We start from the raw sequence: 27,754 nt of genomic DNA, 5'->3' as shown, positions 1-27,754 counted from the left end.
TTTTGATTTTTGTCTTGCTTGCTGGAAGCTCTGGGACGCAGAGGGAGCGCCTCCGCACCGTGAGTCAGTGCGGAGGGTCTTTTTGCGCCCTCTGCGTGGTCTTTTTGTAGTTTTTTGTGCTGACCGCAAAGTTACCTTTCCTATCCTCTGTCTGTTCAGTAAGTCGGGCCTCACTTTGCTAAATCTATTTCATCTCTGTGTCTGTAATTTTCATCTTTACTCACAGTCATTATATGTGGGGGGCTACCTTTTCCTTTGGGGAATTTCTCTGAGGCAAGGTAGGCTTTATTTTTCTATCTTTAGGGCTAGCTAGTTCCTTAGGCTGTGACGAGTTGCATAGGGAGCGTTAGGAGCAATCCACGGCTATTTCTAGTGTGTGTGATAGGATTAGGGATTGCGGTCAGCAGAGTTCCCACGTCTCAGAGCTCGTCCTATATTATTAGTAACTATCAGGTCATTCCGTGTGCTCTTAACCACCAGGTCCATTGTTGTCCTAACCACCAGGTCATAACAGTACAGGTGGCCCAAAGTATTAATGCATCTCAATAGAGGGATAAGAGAAGTTCTGAGACCATTTTTTTTTCTTTGCAGTGTGTTTTGTCTCTTTTTTCCCCTTTACCTCTGGGTGGTTCAGGATACAGGTGTAGATATGGACATTCAAGGTCCTCTTGTATGGATAATCTCACTGCAAGGGTACAAAACATTCAAGATTTTGTGGTTCAGAATCCGATGTTAGAGCCTAGGATTCCAATTCCTGATTTGTTTTTTGGGGATAGATCTAAGTTTCTGAATTTCAAAAATAATTGTAAATGGTTTCTTGCTTTGAAACCTCGCTCCTCAGGTGACCCTGTTCAACAAGTGAAAATCATTATTTCTTTGTTACGTGGCGACCCTCAAGACTGGGCATTTTCCCTTGCGCCAGGAGATCCGGCATTGCGTGATGTTGATGCGTTTTTTCTGGCGCTCGGATTGCTTTATGATGAACCAAATTCAGTGGATCAGGCAGAGAAAATCTTGCTGGCTCTGTGTCAGGGTCAGGATGAGGTAGAGATATATTGTCAGAAGTTTAGGAAGTGGTCTGTACTCACTCAGTGGAATGAATCTGCGCTGGCAGCTATGTTCAGAAAGGGTCTCTCTGAAGCCCTTAAGGATGTCATGGTGGGATTTCCCATGCCTGCTGGTCTGAATGAGTCTATGTCTTTGGCCATTCAGATCGATCGACGCTTGCGTGAGCGTAAAGCTGTGCACCATTTGGCAGTATTATCTGAGCATAGACCTGAGCCTATGCAATGTGATAGGACTTTGACCAGAGCTGAACGGCAAGAACACAGATGTCGGAATGGGCTGTGTTTTTACTGTGGTGATTCCACTCATGCTATCTCCGATTGTCCTAAGCGCACTAAGCGGTTCGCTAGGTCTGCCACCATTGGTACGGTACAGTCGAAATTTCTTTTGTCCGTTACTCTGATTTGCTCTTTGTCATCCTATTCTGTTATGGCATTTGTGGATTCAGGCGCTGCCCTGAATTTGATGGACTTGGAGTTTGCTAGGCGCTGTGGTTTTTTCTTGGAGCCCTTGCAGTATCCTATTCCATTGAGAGGAATTGATGCTACGCCTTTGGCCAAGAATAAGCCTCAGTACTGGACCCAATTGACCATGTGCATGGCTCCTGCACATCAGGAGGATATTCGCTTTTTGGTGTTGCATAATCTGCATGATGTGGTCCTTTTGGGGTTGCCATGGCTACAGGTCCATAATCCAGTATTGGATTGGAAATCTATGTCTGTGTCCAGCTGGGGTTGTCAGGGGGTACATGGTGATGTTCCATTTTTGTCTATTTCGTCATCCACTCCTTCTGACGTCCCGGAGTTTTTGTCGGATTACCGGGATGTATTTGATGAGCCCAAATCCAGTGCCCTACCTCCTCATAGGGATTGCGATTGTGCTATCAATTTGATTCCTGGTAGTAAGTTTCCTAAGGGCCGACTGTTCAATTTATCTGTGCCAGAGCACGCCGCTATGCGGAGTTATGTAAAGGAATCCTTGGAGAAGGGTCATATTCGCCCATCGTCGTCACCATTGGGAGCAGGGTTCTTTTTTGTGGCCAAGAAGGATGGTTCTTTGAGACCTTGTATTGATTACCGCCTTCTTAATAAGATCACTGTCAAATTTCAGTATCCTTTGCCGCTGCTGTCTGATTTTTTTGTTCGGATTAAGGGGGCTAGTTGGTTCACCAAGATAGATCTTCGTGGTGCGTATAATCTTGTGCGTATTAAACAGGGCGATGAATGGAAAACAGCATTTAATACGCCCGAGGGCCATTTTGAGTACCTGGTTATGCCATTCAGGCTTTCCAATGCTCCATCAGTATTTCAGTCCTTTATGCATGACATCTTCCGAGAGTACCTGGATAAATTCCTGATTGTATATTTGGATGATATTTTGGTCTTCTCGGATGATTGGGAGTCTCACGTGAAGCAGGTCAGAATGGTGTTCCAGGTCCTTCGTGCGAATTCTTTGTTTGAGAAGGGGTCAAAGTGTCTCTTTGGAGTTCAGAAGGTTTCATTTTTGGGTTTCATTTTTTCCCCTTCTACTATCGAGATGGACCCTGTTAAAGTCCAGGCCATTTATGATTGGACTCAGCCGACATCTGTGAAGAGTCTGCAAAAGTTCCTGGGCTTTGCTAATTTTTATCATCGCTTCATCAGTAATTTTTCTACTGTTGCTAAACCGTTGACTGATTTGACCAAGAAGGGTGCTGATGTGGTCAATTGGTCTTCTGCGGCTGTGGAAGCTTTTCAGGAGTTGAAGCGTCGTTTTTCTTCTGCCCCTGTGTTGTGCCAGCCAGATGTTTCGCTCCCGTTTCAGGTCGAGGTTGATGCTTCTGAGATTGGAGCAGGGGCTGTTTTGTCGCAAAGAAGTTCTGATGGCTCGGTCATGAAACCATGTGCCTTCTTTTCTAGAAAGTTTTCGCCTGCTGAGCGCAATTATGATGTTGGCAATCGAGAGTTGTTCGCCATGAAGTGGGCATTCGAGGAGTGGCGTCATTGGCTTGAAGGAGCCAAGAATCGCGTGGTGGTCTTGACGGATCACAAGAATTTAACTTATCTCGAGTCTGCCAAACGGTTGAATCCTAGACAGGCTCGTTGGTCGCTATTTTTCTCCCGTTTTTATTTTGTGGTTTCGTACCTTCCGGGCTCTAAGAATGTGAAGGCTGATGCTTTGTCAAGGAGTTTTGTTCCCGACTCTCTGGGTGTTCCTGAGCCGGCGGGTATTCTCAAAGAGGGGGTAATTTTGTCTGCCATCTCCCCTGATTTGCGGCGGGTGCTGCAAAAATTTCAGGCTGATAGACCTGACCGTTGCCCAGCGGAGAAACTGTTTGTCCCTGATAAATGGACTAGTAGAGTTATCTCTGAGGTTCATTGTTCGGTGTTAGCTGGTCATCCTGGAATCTTTGGTACCAGAGATTTGGTGGCTAGATCCTTTTGGTGGCCGTCTTTGTCGCGGGATGTGCGTTCTTTTGTGCAGTCCTGTGGGACTTGTGCTCGGGCTAAGCCCTGCTGTTCTCGTGCCAGTGGGTTGCTTTTGCCCTTGCCGGTCCTGAAGAGGCCCTGGACGCATATCTCTATGGATTTTATTTAGGATCTCCCTGTCTCTCAAAAGATGTCGGTCATTTGGGTGGTTTGTGATCGCTTCTCTAAGATGGTCCATTTGGTACCTTTGTCTAAATTGCCTTCCTCCTCTGATTTGGTGCCATTGTTTTTCCAGCATGTGGTTCGTTTACATGGCATTCCGGAGAACATCGTTTCGGACAGAGGTTCCCAGTTTGTTTCGAGGTTTTGGCGATCCTTTTGTGCTAGGATGGGCATTGATTTGTCTTTTTCCTCGGCTTTCCATCCTCAGACAAATGGCCAAACCGAACGAACTAATCAGACTTTGGAAACATATCTGAGTTGCTTTGTTTCTGCTGATCAGGATGATTGGGTGTCCTTTTTGCCTTTGGCTGAGTTCGCCCTTAATAATCGGGCCAGCTCGGCTACTTTGCTTTCGCCGTTTTTCTGCAATTCTGGTTTCCATCCTCGTTTCTCTTCAGGGCAGGTTGAGTCTTCGGACTGTCCTGGTGTAGATACTGTGGTGGATAGGTTGCAGCAGATTTGGACTCATGTGGTGGACAATTTGACATTGTCCCAGGAGAAGGCTCAACGTTTGGCTAACCGCCGGCGCTGTGTGGGTCCCCGACTTCGTGTTGGGGATTTGGTTTGGTTGTCGTCTCGTTATGTTCCTATGAAGGTTTCCTCTCCTAAGTTTAAGCCTCGTTTCATTGGTCCGTATAAGATTTCTGAGGTTCTCAATCCTGTGTCGTTTCGTTTGACCCTTCCAGCTTCTTTTGCCATCCATAATGTATTCCATAGGTCGTTGTTGCGGAGATACGTGGCGCCTGTGGTTCCATCCGTTGATCCTCCTGCCCTGGTGTTGGTTGAGGGGGAGTTGGAGTATGTGGTGGAGAAGATTTTGGATTCTCGTATTTCGAGACGGAAACTCCAGTACCTGGTCAAGTGGAAGGGTTATGGTCAGGAAGATAATTCCTGGGTCTTTGCCTCTGATGTTCATGCTGCCGATCTGGTTCGTGCCTTTCATTTGGCTCGTCCTGGTCGGCCTGGGGGCTCTGGTGAGGGTTCGGTGACCCCTCCTCAAGGGGGGGTACTGTTGTGAATTCTGTTGTCAAGCTCCCTCCTGTGGTCATGAATGGTACTTCGGCTGGTTCTGTCCAAGGGCTTCCTCTGGTGGTTGTGAGTGGGGCTGCGGCTTCTGAGTTTCCTTCCACAGGTGACGAGGTTAATTTGTTAGCTGGCTGCTCTATTTAACTCCACTTAGATCATTGCTCCATGCCACCTGTCAATGTTCCAGTATTGGTCTAGTTCGCTCCTGGATCGTTCTTGTGACCTGTCTTCCCATCAGAAGCTAAGTTCCTGCTTGTTTTTCTTTTGTTTGCTATTTTTCTGTCCAGCTTGCTATTTTGATTTTTGTCTTGCTTGCTGGAAGCTCTGGGACACAGAGGGAGCGCCTCCGCACCGTGAGTCGGTGCGGAGGGTCTTTTTGCGCCCTCTGCGTGTTCTTTTTTTTTTTTTTGTGCTGACCGCAAAGTTACCTTTCCTATCCTCTGTCTGTTCAGTAAGTCGGGCCTCACTTTGCTAAATCTATTTCATCTCTGTGTCTGTAATTTTCATCTTTACTCACAGTCATTATATGTGGGGGGCTGCCTTTTCCTTTGGGGAATTTCTCTGAGGCAAGGTAGGCTTTATTTTTCTATCTTTAGGGCTAGCTAGTTCCTTAGGCTGTGACGAGTTGCATAGGGAGCGTTAGGAGCAATCCACGGCTATTTCTAGTGTGTGTGATAGGATTAGGGATTGCGGTCAGCAGAGTTCCCACGTCTCAGAGCTCGTCCTATATTATTAGTAACTATCAGGTCATTCCGTGTGCTCTTAACCACCAGGTCCATTGTTGTCCTAACCACCAGGTCATAACAGTTCTCCCATTTGATAAATGAGGTTCATCTTATATCCATTGATGCAGTCATGTGTGAGGTTTAGAGAGTAGCCATACGTTCAAGTATCTTTCCAGAATAATCTGTCTTATGTGTGTACATGAAGAATAACACTATTTTTGACAATATATCCTGCATTTTTCTATCTCTTCATTTGCAATTGACACTGAGCTAGTGAGCAGATATTAGCTTTTTTGATGTCTCCATACACAGCATACACAGATGTGAGCGATTCCTGTTCTTCATTCCTTAGTTAGCACACAGGTCGAATCAGTAATAGCATGAAGGACCTTACACAGCAATACTGAGCAGTGTAGATGCAAATCCAGATCTGCGGTGAGATGAAAGACTTGTTAGAAAGCTCAGTATTATCTTTATGTGTCTCTGTTTTCTCCCTCTGCTCCTGACTCATCCCCTCTCCCCCAGAGTACAATGGGCTGTCCAACATCTTATCAAGCAGGGAGTCTGTCTTTTCTTGGACACGATGGGCTTTGAGCTGTTTTTTTCAAAGTGAATGGTGAATTAATTATTTAGGGTGAAGGGGAAAGAAGTGGAGTGAAGAAAGAAGCAGATGTCTCTGTGAAGATACATGCGGCTGTACTTTTGATTTATACAAAGTTTGTTGGAAGTACAGTTTCCACGTAACACACCAGGAGCACAAATCTTTTATTTTTTTTGTTATGTTGTATCCAGTGTAGGTAAAATATATCATCCTGGAGTGGAGAGCTTTGCTCATAGCAAAAGTCTCTATAGGTTTTCAGTCCTTGGGTGCAAAAATAAAAAAAAAATACATTTACTGTCGACAGGATAAAATGAAACAAAACAGGTAAAGAACTGAAGCACAACAATGACAAAGTCGTAAAACTTTTCGTTATACAATAATTAAAGAAGATTAGTTAGTTATAGGGCAGGTGGTCAGAGTTGAATCATATTATATTGCCATATTTCTAACGTAAGCATCTACAGTGGGGTTTTCTTCTTCTTCTTGAACAGATGACGACGACACAATGAGATGTTGGTGGGCTTACAACTTTTCGCCGGGTAAATCTTTTCTCTTTAAAGCCTTTTACACAAAGATCCTCCCAGATGTAAATGGAAATCATTGTTGGTCCGGTGAGGTTACGATTAGTATGCCGTCCACCTATTTTCCAAGGGTCCTTTGGAGCTGAAGATTCCAGTCTGCTCCTCCACTGTCTGATTGCCAAGGAGACCCGGTGACAAAAGATGTTCTGTGACTCTTAAGGTTTACATCATCGCCGGGTATTATTCGTAAAGGTTCCCTCGGTCATATTGTGTGTGAGCGGCTTAGAAAGGGCACTACAGGCTCAGTTGCCTCCTTCGTCGCACACAATAGAGCTCTCTTTTTAGAGATTGATGGGCGAGCTACTTTCCAAGCTTCTTCGCTGCCCATAAGGATTTTCAAGTAAGGACCAAGATGTCTTAAAGCGACACTACAGTTATAGATCACGAGAGCCTTATCCCGGCACTACTCCCATATCATATTCCAAAAACAGAAGGTAAATGATGTTTGCTGGGAAGCCTTCATTTTATCTCCCCCGTCCCCTCCATTTTTCCCAATCAAGTGCTAGTATATGAAAAAAACTTAGAGAAAGGGTGTTGTAAAAGGGGTCTGTCACCATGAAAATGGCATCCAAAAAATCCAATCTACTGGTATCATCTTATAGAGCAGGATTGGTGTATAGTCTCGTAGATTGTAACCTATTGATTAAAATCTGCGTCTACTCGGCTTAGGAGTCCAGTGGGCGGTCCTAATCAGTGAGTGACAGCCTTCCCTGTATGAGTATACTTACAGAGATAGTCCGTCACTGTTTAGGACTGATCACCTACTGGACTGTTAGTGTATATACGCATGGAGCTTTTTAGTGGAAATCACGTTGCTTCTTTGGAGAGTTTTGGGATTTTTTTTTTTCATTTTCTGCAGCGATTTTGAAGAGTTTTTGAACCATTTTTTGTATCTTTTTTCTGCAGCCTTTTGATTGGACAGTGCCTAGTTTGGAACAGATTCTTAGGAGCCATTTCAAAAAAGTAACTTAGAACTTTACATTGTTCCTATCAAGCATTTTTCACACCTAAAGCAGGAAAAAAAAACAAAGTTTTTTAATCAATTTTTTTAGGTGTATTTCAGAACTGAACCTCTCCGAAAAAAAAACTCTGTCTGCACATCGCTTTGTATTAAATGGCTTCCCACAATCCTACATCTCAATCTGCTCAGCTTCTGCTGCTCGATACCATGATGTTGGCACATGAAGACAAACTTTTCCAAAAAAGTTGCCACTGAGCTGATCAACTGATCTCTGTGGTTCTGGCTCCTGAAACTCGCTGCTCCGATGCTCAGGAGAAAGTGTCTGACCTTACATTTTCCCCCAGCAAATTGGTGTAGGCAGTGAAATACCGCCTCTTCAATGTGCAGGGAAGCAAAGAGCCTGTAATCCCCATGGCAAAAATTATTTTTATTCCCAAATTTATGCATTTAATTTTCAGAAAAATGTCTGTCAAAGGTAGACAATCCCTTTATTATTATTAGTAGTAGTAGTCAGTGGTGTAACTAGAATCTGATGGACCTCGATACAAAATTTGGACCTGGGTACCCCCTGCATGTTGGTGAGATGTAAAGACCCCGGTAGCATTCAAAATCCTAAAAATTTATAAGGCATGTGTTCACTCCCTCATATAATGATGCCCCTCATCCTGCACCTTCCTGTAATAATGTCCTCCATCCCGGGCCTCTTCTTGGTATAATGACCCCATCCCAAACCCCTTCCTGGTATAATGTCCCCCAATCTGGTACCTTCCTATAATAATATCCCCCATCCTGGCCGCTCCCAGTAATAATGTCCCCCATTCCTGGGCCCCTTCCTGGTATAATGTCCCCCCCTGGCCCCTTTCAATAACAATGCCCCCATCCTGGGCCCCTTCCTGGTATAATGTCCTTCATCCTGGCCCATTCCTATAACAATGTCCCCCAACCTAGCCCCTTCCTGGTATAATGTCCTCCATCCTGGCCCCTCCCAGTAATAATGATGTCCCTTATTTCTGGGTCCCTTCCTAGTATAATGTCCCCCCTCCTGGCTCCTTTGAATAACAATGTCCCCCATCTTGGCCCCTCCCAGTAATAATTTCCCCCATTTCTGGGCCTCTTCCTGGTATAATGTCCCCCATCCTAGCCCCTTCCTATAATAATGTCCCCCTTGCTGGCCCCTCTCAGTAATAATGTCCCACATTCCTGGGCCCTTTCCTAGTATAATGCCCCCCCTGGCCCTTTCAATAACAAAGCCCCCATCCTGGGCTCCTTCCTGGTATAATGTCCCCATCCTGGCGCCTCTCAGTAACCATGTTCCCCATCATGGGCCCCTTCCTAGTATAATGTTCCCTGTTCCATTCCAACGCATTAAAAAAAAAAATCAATGATTTTTCTTACCTTCCTCCCCTCCCAAAATGCACAACATCCTCTACTATACCTGGCACAGGAGCTGGCAACTGATTTTGCCTTGCCCACCACGGCGCATGACGTCACTGTCATATGTCACCTGTGACGGGCACGCCAACGTCAGCTGCTAGCCTCTGCTTGGCTGGCGGCGTGTATTGCAGTGCAGGGATCCGGCGGGTCTCAGCGCCAGAATACATTTCATCTGAATGTGCTTCCTTGAGCGCACATCCAGGTGAATTACGGCACTTGTGTCAGCGGGTCTTCTCGCACGGGCCCGGCCACCGTCGCACCCTCTGTTACACTCCTGGTAGTAGTAGTAATGGTAGTAGTGTGATCGCTAGCTGTATTCTGTAGCCGGGGTGTGTACAGAGCAGACTTTCTCCACATCCTATTTCCACACAGAGGTTACATTTGCTTTGTGATTAGTGAGGTCATAATCTCTTGGCTGGTGAAGATATATTTTATTATTTCAGCGTAGAGACGGATTACTATGAAATAAAACAAAGATGAATTGGGGGAAAGCTGGAAGAAAATGTAGAGAAATCCTCGTCCCTACCCCCGGATCACAACTTAATCCCACAGTCTGCAGTGCTGAGTGCCCCCGGAAATGTTCATATCCAAGAGGTGGATGATATTAGCTGCCTCTATGGTTCTAATCTTACAGACATCCATGAGACGAACTCTGAGCACCTTGGACATGATGTTTGCACCTTGGACATGATGTTTGCAGCGCCGGTCCAGCAGAAGTAAGCCAGGTTATAAGCCCTTAGTCGGTGGCCTCTTCCTCCGGTAAATGTCAGATGGGCTGGGAAGAATGACGGTTTTTAAAGGCCTTATATTGCCATGCGCTAATAGAGAACATCATTAATCCGTATCTCTTTGTCTGCAGGGTAAATAATGTTCGCTTACCCAGCATGGCAAGGCACCAAAAAGCCACTTACCGGAGTCTTGTGCCCATCCGTCATTTCATGGGCGGCTTAAGGTAACAATGAGGTTTCGCCAAATGCTCTTAGGTGCCATTGAGGCGAAGACCGTCCCCGACAGGTTTACTCATTGTCTCTTGTCTGTATGAAGTCGTCTGAGACCATAAACATGTCTGATATCCCAATTCAGGATGAAGATTTGATTTCTCTGTTAAAGAAAATAATTACAGTTGAGAAACGGAAACTATTGTGGCTGCAATGGGTGGTGGTAGTATTTGTGGGGCTCAACATGCAAGCGATGGCTCCATACAAGACGCACAGTCAGAATACACCAAGAAGGTGCAAACACAAGAGGAGTAATGTGTGAGGCAGGATGAAGACAAGGAGCTAGAAATATGGAAGACAAGATTGAACTGTCATGGTGCGGTAACTGTAGGGGATGAAGAGGCAGCACCGGGAATCTGGACCAAGACAACATAGAGGTCAAGGGTCCAAAGACCCCGGCCACACAACAAGCAGGATTATCAAATGTGGGTGTGATTACTTCATTGTGCAGGATGGAGCTACACAAATAAATAGATAAATGGTATAATGCATAGTAAGTACATGACTTACAGCTTATTCCACAGAGCCCAGAAAAGCCAAGCCAAACATTTGTACATCATGGGGGAGAAGCAGGAGATAAGTGAGAATGGGTATGAGGAAGTCAGGTAGGAGGAAAGGTAAGACCGCTATGGAGAAGGAAGTGCAGGAGAGACATGCAAGGGAGTGGTAGGCAGGAGAGAAGAAAAGGCAGGCATGAAGGAGGCAGGCTGGAAACAAGGTAGGACAGGTACGAAGGAGGCAGGCTGGAGACAAGATAGGACAGGTACAAAGGAGGTAGGCTGGAGACAAGGTAGGACAGGCATGAAGGAGGCAGGCTGGAGACAAGTTAGGACAGGTACGAAGGAGGCAGGCTGGAGACATGGTAGGACAGGCAAGAAGGAGGCAGGCTGGAGACAAGATTGGACAGGCATGAAGGAGGCTGGCTGGAGACAAGGGAGGACAGGCATGAAGGAGGCAGGCTGGAGACAAGATTGGACAGGCATGAAGGAGGTAGGCTGGAGACAAGGTAGGACAGGCATGAAGGAGGCAGGCTGGAGACAAGATAGGACAGGCATGAAGGAGGCAGGCTGGAGACAAGGTAGGACAGGCATGAAGGAGGCAGGCTGGAGACATGGTAGGACAGGCATGAAGGAGGCAGGCTGGAGACAAGTTAGGACAGGTACAAAGGAGGCAGGCTGGAGACAAGTTAGGACAGGCACGAAGGAGGCAGGCTGGAGACAAGGTAGGACAGGCATGAAGGAGGTAGGCTGGAGACAAGGTAGGACAGGTACGAAGGAGGCAGGCTGGAGACAAGGTAGGACAGGCATGAAGGAGGTAGGCTGGAGACAAGGTAGGACAGGTATGAAGGAGGCAGGCTGGAGACAAGGTAGGACAGGCATGAAGGAGGCAGGCTGGAGACAAGGTAGGACAGGCATGAGGCTGAAGACAAGGTAGGACAGATATGAAGGAGGCAGGCTGGAGACAAGATTGGACAGGCATAAAGGAGGTAGGCTGGAGACAAGGTAGGACAGGCATGAAGGAGGCAGGCTGAAGACAAGGTAGGACAGGTATGAAGGAGGCAGGCTGGAGACAAGTTAGGACAGGCATGAAGGAGGCAGGCTGGAGACAAGGTAGGACAGGCATGAGGCTGAAGACAAGGTAGGACAGATATGAAGGAGGCAGGCTGAAGATAAGATAGGACAGGCATGAAGGAGGCAGGCTGAAGACAAGGTAGGACAGGCATGAGGCTGAAGACAAGATAGGACAAGCATGAAGGAGGCAGGCTGGAGACAAGGTAGGACAGGTATGAAGGAGGCAGGCTGGAGACAAGGTAGGACAGGCATGAAGGAGGCAGGCTGGAGACAAGGTAGGACAGGCATGAAGGAGGCAGGCTGGAGACAAGGTAGGACAGGCATGGAGGAGGTAGGCTGAAGACAAGATCTGACAGTCATATAGATGTCAAACTGATGACAAGGTAGGACAGGCCTGAAGGAGACAGACCTAAAAAGGTAGGACAAGCATAATGCACAAGCTGGGACAGGCATGAATGAGGCATGATGAATACAAAGTAGTGCATGCACCAAGTAGGCTGAAGACAAGGCTGTATAGGCATGTAGGAGGCAGGCTGAAGACAAGATAAGAAAGGTATGAAGGAGGAGACAAAGTACTACATGCATGAAGTAGGCTGAAAACAAGGCTGGACAGTCATGAAAGTGACAGGCAGAAGACGTGAAGGAGGTAGACCTAAAAAAGGTAGTACAAGCATAAAGGGGCAGGCTGAAGACATAGTACGACAGGTAAGAAAGAGGCAGTCTAAAGCCAAAGCAAAGAAAGATATCCAGCCTTTTGGAAGTAAAAGGTCACCAATTTATAGCTTAAAACATTCTTTGTATATTAAAAATATTGCATGAAGGCAAAAAAAGATGGGTTTTGGACATAGAACTGTCATTAGTCATTATATGGAAGGAGGTAGGACGAGGACAAAGTAGGGTAGGAATAACGGTGGCAGGCAGCAGACAACAGAGTACAGGAAAGAAGAAGGAGGTCAGAAAGAAAACTAGAACAGGAATGAAGGAGGCATTGAGAAGGTAGGACAATAATGAGGAAGATCACATTGGTGTGAGGAAGGAAGCCTAGAACTTGTTAGTTCAGAAAGGAATACATGACAAAGACAAGGCATATACAAGACGGGCAAGTGGCACGGTGATTTTTTTCATAATTATGTTGCTTTCAGAATTTTCCTATCAAGAAAACACCTCCTTTTGTTGTACCAGAAGGACAAAGGAAGAATAGGAGCTTTTGTCAATCTCATCTCCCTCCTCTATAGATGCTCCGCGGAGCCCATCCCCCGCTCTGTCTCTCATCACAATTTCTTCTATTCCCCTTTGTCCTCTTACCTTTTTCTCTACCTTCTCCTAATCTCCTGAATTTATTTTTTCGCTTTCCTTAATGCAAAATCAATGTTATTTTAGTGAACAACAAGTGATGTAAATTAAAGATAGGATATAGGATGATGTTGATTGATGTCCATGTAATCAGCAGTCCATAGGAGACACAAGAAAGTATATGTCCAGGTTAAGAAAAAATAGGCTCAGTCAATGGATTGTGACCCGCTGTCCAGAGGTGCAGCGTGAAACTTTTGGATAATAATGTAAAATCTGAAATACCCCCACACCTCACTTCCTATTTGCCATTTTTTACTAGGTTCTTGTCATGGTACAGTGGTACTTGGACCCCAAGTGCAACAACTACCTCTAATACCCCCTAGAGTTACCCCCTCTATCTGACATTTCTCAGATATCCTATGCACAATAGGAAAAATCCCAACATATAGGAAAATCTTATTTTACACCCTCCAAGACCTGGGTAGTGCCAAAACATTGAGCCCCAAAGTAAGGTATTACATGGCCATCATAAAGGAGAAAAGATTGATCTATGTATTTCATTACCCAGGGTGAGATAATTCCGCAAACCATAAGCGTACAAATAATTAGGGGACCTATGGAAAAATCAGTATGAGGACCCCTTACTCTCAAACAGGTACTCTCTGACATTTAGTAGATGGGGGAGAATGACAATAGGTGGGCTGCACTATGGGAAATGAGGAGCTCTGGAGCTTGAGATAAGAGTATTATTAGTACCAACGCGTTTCGGAACCGAACAGGCACCTTTCTCGAGGTCAAAAAGAACAAAAGACCAATCTAAGAGTAATCCCTTACATTGTTGCTGGTCAAAACTCTAGGAACCTCTTCAGCAGGGTTACAATGGAGGGAGCGATCGTGAACCATGGGAACCATCAGTCAATTCTTTCCATGCCAGTAGCATACATGAATAATACAGGGACATAGAGCAAAGATCAAACTTGACTCCCCATTAGGGCTCTTGGTTTCAATGCTCCCAAGACAGGATCCCTGATATTCGATCATTCTCACCTGTCCTTAGAGCTAGAAAGACGGCAGAAAGGAGCATGCCTCCCAGAAAACACCCACTGACATCTGAACCTCCATGATGGCTTTGTCAGGGGATATTAATGTGCATCAACCTGTGTCTGATAGTCCTTTAATGTACAGTACATCTGTTTATGTATTTTTTAGGGTTATTATTATTATTTATTGTTATAGCGCCATTTATTCCATGGCGCTTTACATGTGAGGAGGGGTATACATAATAAAAACAAGTACAATAATCTTAAACAATACAAGTCATGACTGGTTCATGAGGAGAGAGGACCCTGCCCGCGAGGGCTCACAATCTACAAGGGATGGGTGAGGATACAGTAGGTGAGGGTAGAGCTGGTCATGCAGCAGTTTGGTCGATCGGTGGTTACTGCAGACTGTAGGCTTGTCGGAAGAGGTGGGTCTTCAGGTTCTTTTTGAAGGTTTCCATGGTAGGTGAGAGCAGTGGCGTAACTACCGCGGTCGCAGCGGTCGCCAGTGCGACCGGGCCCGGCAGGTCAGGGGCCCGGGCCCGGCAGGCAGGCTCGGACTGGCAGTGCCTCCCCCCGCTCCAGGGCCCCCCCCCGCCGCCGCCGCTGCCGCTGCCTTGAATACTCACCCTGCTCCAGCGATGGTCTCGGCGTCTGCACTGCAGCTCGTTCCTGCTTGAGCGGTCACGTGACACCGCTCATTAAGATCATGAATATGCGCATATTCATGATCTTAATGAACGGTGTCACATGACCGCTCAAGCAGGAAGAAGGTGCTGCGCCGGCGCCGCCGCCTGGAGTCGGGACAGAGCGCGAGGGATGTCGGCACGGCCGTGCAGTGGGAAGACAGGTGAGTATGAGGGCCGGGGGGACGGGGGATGAAGGAGGACATAAGCCGGCGCGCCGAGCAGGAGCGGAGAGATAAGCCTGCATACAGGGGGGAATATGAGCCATGCAGGGGGGGATATGAGCCATGCAGGGGGGAATATAAGCCATGCAGGGGGGGATATGAGCCATGCAGGGGGGAATATAAGCCATACAGGGGGGAATATAAGCCATGCAGGGGGGGATATGAGCCATGCAGGGGGGAATATAAGCCATGCAGGGGGGGATATGAGCCATGCAGGGGGGAATATGACTATGAGCCATGCAGGGGGGAATATGAGCCATGCAGGGGGGAATATGAGCCATGCAGGGGGGGATATGAGCCATGCAGGGGGGAATATGAGCCATGCAGGGGGGAATATGAGCCATGCAGGGGGGAATATGAGCCATGCAGGGGGGAATATAAGCCATGCATACGGGGGGGGGGAATATGAGCCATGCATACAGGGGGGAATATAAGCCATGCATACAGGGGCGGAATATGAGCCATGCATATAGGGGGGGAATATGAGCCATGCATACAGGGGGAGATATGAGTCATGCATGCAGGAGGGGTAATATGAGCTATGTATATGGGATAGGAGGGAGATGAGCCATGCATACAGGAGGGGGGTCATTATACAGTATTGAGCATCATGTGTGGCCGTTATACAGTATGGAGCATCATTTGTGGTCATTATACAGTATTGAGCATTATGTGGGATCATTATACAGTATGGAGAACTGTGTGGCCATTATACACTATGGAGCACTATGTGTGGGTGGTCATTATACAGTATGGAGCACTGTCTGGCCATTATACAGTATGGAGCAATGTGTGGCCATTATACACTATGGAGCATCATGTGTGGCCATTATACACTATGGAGCATCATGTGTGGCCATTATACACTATGGAGCATCATGTGTGGCCAGTATACAGTATGCAGCATCATGTGTGGCCATTATACAGTATGCAGCATCATGTGTGGTGGCCGTTATACAGTATTGAGCATCATGTGTGGCCATTATTCTATGGGGGTTACATTGAGTTGTATGGCAGGGCTGCAGGGGGGGGGGCCCCATTTGGAAGTTCGCACCGGGGCCCCTAACTTTGTAGTTACGCCACTGGGTGAGAGTCTGATATGTTGGGGTAGAGGGTTCCAGAGTAGGGGGGATACGCGAGAGAAATCTTGTATACGATTGTGGGAAGAGGAGATAAGAGGGGAGCAGAGAAGGAGATCTTGTGAGGATCAGAGGTTGCGTGCAGGTAAGTACCGGGAGACGAGGTCACAGATGTATGGAGGAGACAGGTTGTGGATGGCTTTGTACGTCATGGTTAGGTTTTTGTAGTGGAGTCTCTGGGTAATGAGGAGCCAGTGAAGGGATTGACAGAGGGGAGAGGCCGGGGAATAGCGGGGGGACAGGTGGATTAGTCGGGCAGCAGAGTTTAGAATAGATTGGAGGGGTGCGAGAGTGTTAGAGGGGAGGACACAAAGCAGGAGGTTGCAGTAGTCAAGGCGGGAGATGATGAGGGCATGGACTAGGGGTTTTGCAGATTCTTGGTTGAGGAATGAACGGATTCGTGAAATATTTTTGAGTTGAAGTCGGCAGGAAGTGGAAAGGGCTTGGATATGCGGTTTGAAGGAGAGGTCAGCATCAAGGATTACCCCGAGGCAGCGAGCTTGTGGGACTGGGGAGAGTGGGCAGCCGTTTACTGTAATGGATAGGTTCGTTGGGGATGTTGCGTGAGATGGGGGAAAGATGATGAATTCTGTTTTGTTCATGTTAAGTTTCAGAAATCTAGTGGAGAAGAAGGATGAAATAGTGGACAGACATTGAGGGATTCTGGTTAGTAGGGAGGTGATATCTGGTCCAGAGATGTAGATCTGTGTGTCATCAGCATAGAGGTGATACTGAAAACCATGAGATTCTATGAGCTGTCCCAGGCCAAAGGTGTAAATGAAGAAGAGCAGGGGCCAGACTTCGAGGAGCGGGGGCGCCATCTCTAGAGTGCCAACCTCCATGGCCAGATAGGGCTATTTCTAGGACCATTTAGGGATTTCTTTAATTGAAAAGGGTCACTATATTTTTTCCTGTTTTTTTTATTGTACCCCCTTTCTCTCTATAAATATTTTTGTTATTGGTTCTATTTCTGCTTTGTGTTTTTAATGCATATCTATTAAAGTATTTCATGTTTTTATTACTATTGTCCTTGGAATAGGGATTTTTTTTCACAAGATACAGTAGTTTTCCCTTTACAAACCACATTTTAGTTAACTTGTTCACACTGATACATGTCCAAAAATCATTCACTTATCTTCATAAAAATAGTTCAGAATCGGGTCTGTGGTTTGTTGCAGACAGTAATTTATCAAAAGGGTATCCAGTATTAGAAAACCATAGCTGCTTCCTTCCAAAAACAGAGGCGCACACACTTGTCCAGGGGTTGTGTGAGGTGTAACAATATCACACACAATCATAATCCCGGCTGCCATCATTATTACTTTGTGTCATCTATCTCCAGTTCTGAAACCCTCCAGAAATATAAGTATGATGCACATATATACAAGGATTAAAATAAACTGCCACTTTAATAACCTGCCCAGTGGGTGTATATGGAATGACATAGTGGGAACATTCTGGTACAAGCATCAAATATTCTTTTTTTTTCCTAAAAATCAATCAATAAATAATAATTAAAAAATAAATAAATAATAATTAAAAATAAATACAAAATTCCCATGCAATTATTAATTAAACTGTAACCCCCCTTCCCTTTCTCAGTAGAATTCACCATAGATCTACAGTAAAAGCCGCCTTATAAAATTGTATTTGCATCAAAACAGATTGCACCACTTCTGGTTACAGAAACCACAAAGAAAAGACCGTTAGAAAACCACAAGCGAAAATGTTTACAGTCTATGGAGCTAGGACTGGTAGGTGAATAGAGGAGGGCAAGGAAAATTCTGTAACTCCGAACCTCAGGAAACTTGCTCAACTCCGGCTTGTGGTCGAGTTCTTCCCCCGGCCCTGCGGAGTCGCAGAGGAGCTGATGCTACAAGAAATGTGCTCCCCAGAATGTCCCCAAATGCAGAAAATGTGTCTTGTAATATTTGGACCTAGGAACCAATTCATCAAGCAGAATTCTGGCTTATTCAGACATTTTTTTTTCTCTTAAATGTATATATATTGGGCTAAAAAATATTTTTGCAATTGGATTTCATTGCAGAATTTGCCCCGTTTTCCTCCTATTGCCTCCGTGCTGCGTTGCCTTCTATTACTCAGGTGTCCGTCTATCTCAGTGTAATAAGGTGTGAAGCCAAAGTTCTCAGGTGGATGAAGAAAATAGATCACTTGTGGACTGAAAGAGAATTAAAGGGATTTTCCCATAAATAACATACAGTTAGGTCCATATACATTTGGACGGAGACAAAATTTTTCTAATTTTGGTTATAGACATTACCACAATGAATTTTAAACAAAACAATTCAGATGCAGTTGAAGTTCAGACTTTCAGCTTTCATTTGAGGGTATCCACATTAAAATTGGATGAAGGGTTTAGGAGTTTCAGCTCCTTAACATGTGCCACCCTGTTTTTAAAGGGACCAAAAGTAATTGGACAATTGACTCCAAGGTTATTTCATGGACAGGTGTGGGCAATCCCTTCGTTATATCATTCTTAATTAAGCAGATAAAAGGCCTGGAGTTGATTTGAGGTGTGGTGCTGCATTTGGAAGGTTTTGCTGTGAAGTAAACATGCGGTAAAGGAGCTCTCCATGCAGGTGAAACAAGTCATCCTTAACCTGCGAAAACAGAAAAAAACATCCGAGAAATTGCTACAATATTAGGAGTGGCAAAATCTACAGTTTGGTACATCCTGAGAAAGAAAGAAAGCACTGGTGAACTCATCAATGCAAAAAGACCTGGGCGCCCACGGAAGACAACAGTGGTGGATGATCGCAGAATAATCTCCATGGTGAAGAGAAACCCCTTCACAACAGCCAACCAAGTGACCAACACTCTCCAGGAGGTCGGCGGATCAATATCCAAATCTACCATAAAGAGAAGACTGCATGAAAGTAAATACAGAGGGTTCACTGCACGGTGCAGCCACTCATAAGCATCAAGAAGAAAAAGGCTAAAAAACATCTAAAAAAGCCGCACAGTTCTGGAAGAACATTCTATGAACAGATGAAACCAAGATCAACCTCTACCAGAATGATGGAAAGAGAAAAGTATGGTGAAGGCATGGTACAGCTCATGATCCAAAGCATACCACTTCATCTGTAACACCCGGCGGAGGCAGTGTGATGGCGCGGGCATGCATGGCGGCCAGTGTTACTGGGTCACTAGTGTTTATTGATGATGGGACACAGGACAGAAGCAGCCGAATGAATTCTGAGATATTCAGAGCCGCCATACTGTGTGCTCAGATCCAGCCAAATGCAGCCAAACTGATTGGTCGTCGTTTCATACTACAGATGGACAATGACCCAAAACATAAAGCCAAAGCAACCCAGGAGTTTATTAAAGCAAAGAAGTGGAATATTCCTGAATGGCCAAGTCAGTCACCTGATCTCAGCCCAATTGAGCAGCATTTCACTTGTTAAAGACTAAACTTCAGACAGAAAGGCCCACAAATAAACAGCAACTGAAAACCACCGCAGTGAAGGCCGGGCAGAGCATCAAAAAGGAGGAAACACAGCGTCTGGTGATGTCCATGAGTTCAAGACTTCAGGCAGTCATTGCCAACAAAGGGTTTTCAACCAAGTACTAAAAATGAACATTTTATTTAAAATTATTGACTCTGTCCAATTACTTTTGGTCCCTTTAAAAACATGGTGGCACATGTTAAGGAGCTGAAACTCCTAAACCCTTCATCCAATTTTAATGTGGATACCCTCAAATGAAAGCTGAAAGTCTGAACTTCAACTGCATCTGAGTTGTTTTGTTTAAAATTCATTGTGGTAATGTCTATAACCAAAATTAGAAAAATATTGTATCTGTCCAAATATATATGGACCTAACTGTATATCACTATACACAAGATATTGCTGGAGGTCCAACCACCGGGACCCCAATATGGGGAAGTTTTGGAAGTAAAGTCCACATCTATTTTCTGGCATCAAGCATCCGTGTTTTTAACTGTTCAATTTCTTGGACTCATTCCACTGACTGACAAGCGTCACATCACTTATTTTCCTTGAGAACAAATGATTGGGCATACCGAAATATAACATGTATGATCCTGATCACATGGGATGGTCTGGCAGTCCTGTAATTTTGGCCAACCCTTGTCTTATATGTATACGTCCCTCAGTGCAGATCTGTCACGAGAATCAACAATGCAAACTGCATATATTATTACATAGATAGAATAGAATCTTAGCCCTCATGAGACTGGTGTACTTACTTTGATAATTCAAGTCTGAATGGCTGTATAATTCGTATGCTAAAATGAACATTTTATGAGTCCAGCTAAAGAATACAACTGTTCATGAGTCCTGTTCCTGTTCCTGTTCCTGTTCCTGTTCACGAGTCCTAGTATAATCAATCTCTTGCCAACATGGATGACAGTTGCAGCTTGTACTGAGCAATGTGAGATTTCAGCAGCAGGGTGGAAAGACACGGAGGAGCTGTCAATCAGGCTGGATGGGAGGAGATTGAGCAGCATAATGGAGGGACGCTGAGGAGCTGTGAATCAGGCTAGGTGGGTGAAGATTCAGCAGCAGGGAGAAGGAACATTGAGAAGCTGCCAGGTTAGGTGAGCGACCTTGAGCAGCAACAGGGAGGAGGGACAATTAGGAGCTGTCAGTCAGACGATGTTGGTGGAGATTTGGCAAAGCACTGAGGAGCTACAGGCTAGAAGAGCAGAAATTTGGCAGCAAGGAGGAGAGACACTAGGAGCTGTCAGTCATGCCGGGTGGGAGGATATTCCGCAGCAACAGGGGAGGAGGGTCACTGAGGAGCTTACATGCAAGTAGGGCAGAGACTGAGGTTAAACTTTAAAAAAAAAAAAGGATTATACAGCCGTTCTAACAATTTCAGATTTTCAAAGCAAAAATACCAACCTCATCAGGTCAGAAGTGAGGTGACGGCTATTATTATTATTCCAGCAGCCTGACCTCTGCAGATCCCACCGTTATGACTCATCTGATTGGCCTAAACTCTACTATGAGGCAGCAGTCTGCAGTCCAGTAGGTGATCCACTATGGTCAGAACCCTCAGCGCTCAGACTGCAGAGTTTATAGTGCACTTACGTGACTTTTTCGCACGACAGCCAAGAGGATCATTCCTAAAGTAATTTATCACATTGGTAATGAACGAAGGCAAAACGGCTCCAACCTCACGCTAGGCGGCCACGTAACCCGCCCGTTAGCATCGATTCTCCTTTTAGCTTTTATGTACTTTTTGTCACAAGCTAAAAAAAGATCAAAAAATCATCGCATTCAGGAATAATAAAAACAAAACCGTCCAAACAATGTCAGGTAAGCAGTCTAATGACTCCATGTAGAAAACCTTCAACGGCTTCTTCCTCGCAGTGTGATGTCTTCCAGGTGTCCTATTGTGCCCCGCACGGGATCCTGGCAGGTGATGACTTCACGCCCATCTCCTGCTCCTCCACGGAAAGCTGAGCTCATAGAGGAGTCCGCTCCCATATACCTCCAAGTTTAGTTCTACATAAAAAAATGTACATACAAATATTATACTGGATTTATACACCGCATTCACATCGGGTTTATGTTTTTTTCTGCCTTTTTTTTACTTTCTTGTCCGGTAATAAGAGCAGATGACGTTCTCTGCACATTGATTCACCGCGCAGTTTTCCCAGATTTCCGGCATAAAAATGCTTAAAAATGTCGCAATTGTCTTTCCGCGCAAAGTTGCACAAAACTTTTTTGATACTTTTTTGCAGCACTGACAACATTTAGAAAAGTGGGTGATGGGGCGCAACCAAGCGAGTCCAACAAATTCATCATTATTTATGCCACAAAGGGATACAAAAAGGTAACATTGAGGTAGTTGAAAGATGTGGCAAATTCATAAGGAGGTGCTCTCCCCTTAAAGGGAATTCATAAGAAGGTGCTCTCCCCTTAAAGGGAATTCATAAGAAGGTGCTCTCCCCTTAAAGGGAATTAATAAGGAGGTGCTCTCCCCTTAAAAGGAATTCATAAGAAGGTGCACTCCCCTTAAAGGGAATTCATAAGGAGGTGCACTCACCTTAAAGGGAATTCATAAGAAGGTGCTCTCCCCTTAAAGGGAATTCATAAGGAGGTGCTCTCCTCTTAAAGGGAATTCATAAGGAGGTGCACTCCCCTCAAAAGGGAATTCATAAGGAGGTGCTCTCCCCTTAAAGGGAATTCATAAGGAGGTGCTCTCCCCTTAAAGGGAATTCATGAGGAAGTGCTCTCCCCTTAAAGGGAATTCATAAGGAGGTGCACTCACCTTAAAGGGAATTCATAAGAAGGTGCTCTCCCCTTAAAGGGAATTCATAAGGAGGTGCTCTCCCCTTAAAGGGAATTCATGAGGAAGTGCTCTCCCCTTAAAGGGAATTCATAAGGAGGTGCACTCACCTTAAAGGGAATTCATAAGAAGGTGCTCTCCCCTTAAAGGGAATTCATGAGGAAGTGCTCTCCCCTTAAAGGGAATTCATAAGGAGGTGCACTCCCCTTAAAGGGAATTAATAAGGAAGTGCTCTCCCCTTAAAAGGAATTCATAAGGAGGTGCACTCCCCTCAAAGGGAATTCATAAGGAGGTGCTCTCCCCTTAAAGGGAATTCATAAGGAGGTGCACTCACCTTAAAGGGAATTCATAAGAAGGTGCTCTCCCCTTAAAGGGAATTCATAAGGAGGTGCTCTCCTCTTAAAGGGAATTCATAAGGAGGTGCACTCCCCTTAAAAGCAATTCATAAGGAGGTGCACTCCCCTTATAGGGAATTAATAACGAGGTGCACTCCCCTTATAGGGAATTAATAAGGAGGTGCTCTCCCCTTAAAGAGAATTCATAAGGAGGTGCACTCACCTTAAAGGGAATTCATAAGGAGGTGCTCTCCCCTTAAAGAGAATTCATAAGGAGGTGCACTCACCTTAAAGGGAATTCATAAGGAGGTGCACTCCCCTTAAAGGAAATTCATAAGGAGCTGCACTCACCTTATAGGGAATTAATAACAAGGTGCACTCCCCTTATAGGGAATTAATAACGAGGTGCACTCACCTTAAAGAGAATTCATAAGGAGCTGTACTCCCCTTAAAGGGAATTCATAAGGAGGTGCACTCACCTTAAAGGGGTTATCCAGGACTATTTTTTTGCATAATGGCCCTAAGAACTAACAGGGAGGTAGTTGCCACCCACCTGCCTGTTGTGCCCGGCGCCGTCTCTGCCGGCACAGAGTGGTCACATACTAATGTTGCCAGTGATTCAGCGGCTTTTTCTGGCATTTCTCTTCCACTTTTATCTGCTGACGGGGTATGACTACTGACATCATACTGACTGACAGCCGGTTCTCCATTGCCCAACTGTCAATCAGCATGATGTCCATGTCCTCGCCCTGTCGACTGAGCAACTTGGAAGAGGAAGAACTGCTCTGTTGACCTGGAGCAGCTGAATCGCCGGCAGGAGCGGTCAATGACCTCTCTGTGCCGGCACCAGGGAGAGCAGGCAGGTAGTTTTGCATCTACAAGACTATTAGATTTTAAGCCCATTAGTAAAAATAAAAAAAATAGTCCTGGATAAACCCTTCAATGAGTCGGGCACATTTTACTCCTGCAAACAGTCAAAGACTGGCTTACAAAGCACAAGTCTTGATGAATCGATGTAATAGTATTTTTGTTGTTGGGCTTTTTGCTGCTTTTGGCACTGATGACATTTTTTCAAAGACACAGTATGCTCGTTTATGTGCTGTTTCTATTGTTTTTTTTTTCATGTTTTTAAGGAAAAATGCATATGCTTACAGCTACATATATGTAAGATTGCACACAAGCACTTACTGTTGGGATTGTTACATACATATAAAGTAACCGGCTTTTGAGTTTTTTCCTAACTTTAAATGATAAAACTCATGTACACGGAAAAACAGCATGCACAGAGCCATTGAAGAGGTAGAGCGAGTCCATATGGTTCTGTGTTCTGTAGACACCACATATATTCCCAAATGGTGCCGCCATATGGTGTCACTGCATGGTGTATGCAACTGGAGGCATACAGAGATACAGCATTATAATATGTATTATTATTATTATTATTATTATTAATGAGTACTTCTGCTAACATCATTAAAGGTTAGAGTATGTACACAAAGTGAGTTGATGTGGATTTTTTTGGTTGAAAAATCCACATAAAAAAATGAAAGGGTTTTGGTGCATTTTATTTTTATGGAGTGTTTTTTTTCTGCTTGATTCGGTAGTCAAATTTAGGGTGTATTCGCACTAAGATTTTTTGCAAAGTTTTTGAAACAGAAACTAAGCAAAAACTCTCCAAAAATCCTCCTCAAAACTCATTGAAAACTTGGAGCTTCTGTTCGAAAAACTCGGCAATAAAGAGTCAGTGTGAACAAGCCCTAAAGTCTTTTTTTTTCCAGAAGGATTCTGCTTGAAATTTGCTTAAAAAATTATTTTTAAAAATGCAAAAAAGAATTAGCTTATATGCACTGAAATGTTTTTGGTTTTTTTTACATGGATTTTCCAGCCAGAAAAATATTCACATAAAAAAAAGTCAATATGAACAGACTCTAAATGTTATTTTTGTTATGGTTGTGCAAGAGCACAGTTTTATGTGATTTTAGTAGTAAAATCAACATTAGTTAATACTGATATCAATAATATTTTCATCCATTCCTTTAGTAATTAATTAATGTGGGCTGACTGTATGCCTGCAGCAATTTTCAGATTTTATAGCATTATCTCAAGTAAGACAAAGACTTCAGATCGATGCAACCTACTTAATATGCAACCATCTGTGCAATGGAGAAATTATTTATACTGGTTGGAAAAATGCCAAATAGATGATGGAGTGACAGTGGCACAAACTGGTAGAAACATAAGGAGAAATCAACATGCTGGCACATTCTCCAGTCATTAGGAACCACCTTAAGAAGATTTTTTGTCTAGTGTAGATAGATAGATAGATAGATAGATAGATAGATAGATAGATAGATAGATAGATAGATAGATAGATAGATAGATCATAGATAGATAGATAGATAATATATAAATAGGATGATGATGATGATAGATAGATAGATAGATAGATAGATAATATATAAATAGGATGATGATGATGATAGATAGATAGATAGATAGATAGATAGATAGATAGATAGATAGATAATATATAAATAGGATGATGATGATGATAGATAGATAAATAGATAGATGATATATAAATAGATAGATAATAGATAGATAATATATAATAGATAGATAATAGATAGATAGATGATAGATAGATAATTAGATTGATATTAGATACTCATCTATGAAACACTGTCCGTACATGGCCGATAATGCACAGACCGGCCGCGGGGTCTCCTCACCTGAACTCAGCAGGCTCATATACGCCAATGAGACTGTTAGGTTTATGTCAGGAGACCCCGCAGCCGGTCTGTGCATTATGGGCCATATACGGACAGTGTTTAACAGACACCTGAATTCGGCCTAATCAGACGTCTGATTTTTTTTTGCGTACAAGATATTCTTTTTTCCAATAATGCTTTTATTAAACTTTTTTGACAATACAGATATAAAATTTAGATAAAACACACACAAAAAAAAAAAAAAAAAGGGGAATACAATTTGCACATTCTTGTATCAATCAGTAAGTAAATAAAATAATTTGCCTAAACATAACAAAGAAATAAAAAAAAAAAAAAAAAAAAGGGGGGGGGGAGGGGGAGAAGAACACATGAGGGAAATGAAGGAAGGGGGAAGGGGGAAGAGCACACGGCTTCCACTCCTACATCCTCAGGTTTATATGCGTACAAGATATTCTAATCAGACTCCGATCAGGGAGTGATACAAGCGTCATCTGATTTTCTCATACGTGACGAAATTGAAAAGCAAGACTCTCCACCTTCTCAATGCCGACAGTCCGTGAATATTGGACCACACGTAGATGGACTTGCGTTACTGATTTTGATCCGAACTTTGGCTCAGAATTAGACATGTCTCCAATATTTTCTGCAAACCTCTCACTCCGAGAAAAAAGTCGGACATCTGCATGGCCCCATCGGCTATCACAGGTACGAATGCTATCAGTGAAAATCTGTATGAGGCCTGAGACTGATCCAACTATAAAAACCGCCACCACCGACAAATATGTGCGGCAAAGAAACAACAAACTGACCAGTACCTCGTGAAACAATGAAGCAAATGTGAACAGGCACAAGCCTCTGTAACCGCAATATATACAGTACATAGAAGAGAGTGCAGCAGCCATTGTGTGCACCAAGACATGTAGGCAATGGATATATGGAGTCTGAGGAGCAATACTGCCATATAGGCTATATTCCGCCTAGTGCTAATGCACAAGTTTGTGTATACATGTGTGCGTATATATATCGGTATATGTATATATACAGTATATATACATACACATATATACTTGTGTATTTATGTGCACATAATCCTCTTTTTTATACTTTTTGCCTTTTTTTGTAATTTTTTTTTTCATTGTCTTTATGTTTGAATACACTGGCCATTGAACCCTATTCCTTCCCGAAAAAAAAAGCCTTATCTAATGTTTGTAAGTGAAAGGGGAGATCATTAATCAGCATCCTCTGGAGCCATAAAGCTAATTTATTGAGGAAAATCATCTCTATTAAAAAGAAACAGGTTGTCCTAATTGATAAATACGGCAGGCTGAGCTCATGCCAATTGGACTTGAATTTGACAGCAGGAAAAAAAAAGAAGTTAAATCAGATGAATGATTTTGGAAATTTACACCATGGAAAATTATTAAAAACAGTAAAAACAAAATAAAAGTAAGCTAAAAAAAATAAATAAAAAGAAACATATTACAGAAAAGAAAAAAAAAAGAAAAACAAACCAAAAGTCTAACAATTTTTTCTTACTTAGGTCCCATTAATGGGAGAAGATAGATGATGCTCCATTGCGATAACTGGATCAGTCGAAAAGCATGAAACCCTGTCAAGGTTGGAATTAAAGCCTCTATAAAACACCTGATCCCATCGAGAAAGAGCGAAGACTCGTATCTGTCCTGCAGCACCATCTGCGCATTCATGTCAGATCAATTCCATCAGCGATCTGTTGTTCCTTTGTTTAATATCTGTTTGAATCAAACCTGTTACCATCAATGAAAATACAAGCTAATATTGAAAAATGTTCAGAAATGTTGTTTTTTTTTTGCCTTTTATTATTTATTTTTATACAATATCTTGTTAAGCCGTTAGTCCAGTTGGATTTATAGAAAATTATCTTTCATTGTCACTAAATACAATGAGCGCTGGAGCCATCATATGCCCAGTGGGGGCAGGAATAGGGTGCGGCCCGTTGGCTCACTGTCTTCTCAATGTCGGATCAGAACTGAAATTTTTGTCACTTTAGGTGTTAAAAAGTCTCTGCACCCCCCTCCTTTATATAGCTGTGTTTTACATCTCCTAATTGATTTTTTAATTACAGTGGAATCGATTACAGAAAACTGTTAAGAAAAAAAGAGCATTTAAGGAATATATAATAGTTCTAATAAATCAATGACAAATAGATAAATAATAGATAGATAGATAGATAGATAGATAAATAGATAGATAGATAGATGCAAGATATAGATAATAGATAGATAGATAGAGATAATAGTCTGACCAAGCCATCAACCTCCATGGCCTGACAAAAGGTGAAATCCAGAAAATGGTACACAAAGTCAAAGAGGAATATCTCAGCATCTGGAGGAACGACATAAACAAATCCCAGAAACTGACAATATACCGGAATCTACAGAGGGAGTACAAA

At 43.8% G+C, this 27,754-nt stretch overlaps 1 long non-coding RNA gene across 1 annotated transcript; it reads left to right on the top strand.

The window, feature by feature from the left end:
* Positions 1-12,523: 12,523 nt before the first annotated feature.
* On the top strand, positions 12,524-27,138 carry LOC138645829 (uncharacterized). The gene is made up of 2 exons (XR_011314769.1): positions 12,524-12,588; positions 26,864-27,138. It is a non-coding gene; the product is annotated as an uncharacterized lncRNA (long non-coding RNA).
* Positions 27,139-27,754: the final 616 nt, after the last annotated feature.

This window comes from Ranitomeya imitator, chromosome 7 (assembly GCF_032444005.1).
Source record: "Ranitomeya imitator isolate aRanImi1 chromosome 7, aRanImi1.pri, whole genome shotgun sequence".
NCBI classification, from domain to species: Eukaryota; Metazoa; Chordata; class Amphibia; order Anura; family Dendrobatidae; genus Ranitomeya; species Ranitomeya imitator.
This window is presented reverse-complemented; position numbering and strand designations above follow the sequence as displayed.